Source organism: Sinocyclocheilus grahami, unplaced genomic scaffold, assembly GCF_001515645.1.
Source record: "Sinocyclocheilus grahami isolate Dianchi unplaced genomic scaffold, SAMN03320097.WGS_v1.1 scaffold2367.1, whole genome shotgun sequence".
NCBI classification, from domain to species: domain Eukaryota; kingdom Metazoa; phylum Chordata; class Actinopteri; order Cypriniformes; family Cyprinidae; genus Sinocyclocheilus; species Sinocyclocheilus grahami.
Window position 1 is genome coordinate 46,793 of NW_015507546.1, and position 1,346 is coordinate 48,138.

The 1,346-nt window shown below is 43.1% G+C and overlaps 1 non-coding gene across 1 annotated transcript; it reads left to right on the forward strand.

Moving 5' to 3' along the window:
- Positions 1-581: 581 nt before the first annotated feature.
- trnae-cuc (transfer RNA glutamic acid (anticodon CUC)) lies at positions 582-652 on the forward strand. The gene has a single exon. It is a non-coding gene; the product is annotated as a tRNA-Glu (tRNA).
- Positions 653-1,346: the final 694 nt, after the last annotated feature.

The following is a 1,346-nucleotide window of genomic DNA, read 5'->3' on the forward strand; positions in this document are numbered from 1 at the left end:
GTTCACAACTTATTCTCAATGTCCAGGTGGCAGTTAGGAATGAGGCTACAAAATGGCAAACCCATGACATGAAAACCACATGGCATTACACCCTGCAAAATAGTGAAGCAGTTACAAAGTAGCGATGTAGATGTTCATTCAAGAATCAAATGACTGCCAGTCTGGAGCTTATTTCCACGTTAATCGCCGAGCTTGTCGGAGTGATTGTGGGACGATTGGCAATCACAAAGCACGTGCGCATCTCTCGTAGACATTAGAACGGGTGTGCAACATACGCCTTTTGTGGAATAAAAGATGCGTGCATGGAGATTTGTCCTTTCTTCTGGACTTTTCGGGAAAAAAAAACAAAAAAACAACAACTTCAAAAACAGCATGAGGAAAGTAAACAAAGAGAGATTCAGCAAGGAGTCGAACCTAGAATCTTCTGATCCATAGTCAGACGCGTTATCCTTTGCACCACGGGACCACAGACTGATATGGCTCGCGATCGCTCCAGACTTGTTGGTTTTCGACGTGACAGAGGCCAGAAATGCTGTCTGCTTATTCTCATGCTGCTATCAGGAGAGCATCCAAAACGCCCTTCCCTGGTGGTCAGTGGTTAGGATTCGGGGCTCTCACCGTCGTGGCCCGGGTTCGATTCCCGGTCAGGGAATGCTCTTTTGCCTTCCAACGGTGGACTGTGAAGCTCTGCTTTATGCTGAGAGAAACCCAGCCAAACAAATAAAAGGTGGGCAGTTTAAAAAAAGACCTCCTTCAAGCCGGAGTCGAACCAGCGACCTAAGAATTTCCAACACTTCTACCTACAGTCCTCCGCTCTACCAGCTGAGCTAAAGCTGGGGAACAAAAGTCTGCTTGGGGGGGGGGGAAGAAGGAGAAGAAGGGGGAAGGAAGGGGAAGGAGGAAAAAGAGAAAAATTGAGAAACAATGAAGTGAAATGGGAGTTAATATTAACTCTGCTGCCCGTCAGAAGCTACAGGACACATATATTACATTATTAGTTTGAGAAATATGTCCATAGATAACACTTTGCTGTAATATTGCATGGGGCGCTGTGGATCCAAAGGTTGCCGGTTCGATCCCCGACTGGAGCAGGCATCTCTAACCAAAAACTCTCACTGAAATATTACCAATCATTTAATTAATCACTTATTAATTGATACAAATAGGACAATGGCTTATTACGAATGTCATACAGTCAAATATATGTCCTTAGTGTACATAAGTGAACATACTTATGTAACAATGATATAGATAATAATTAACTTAATTTACATAGCAATGCAAGAAACATTTCTATCAATTAGTTGCACTAGCAGACACCTACACATGTATGTTTTGTTTTGACA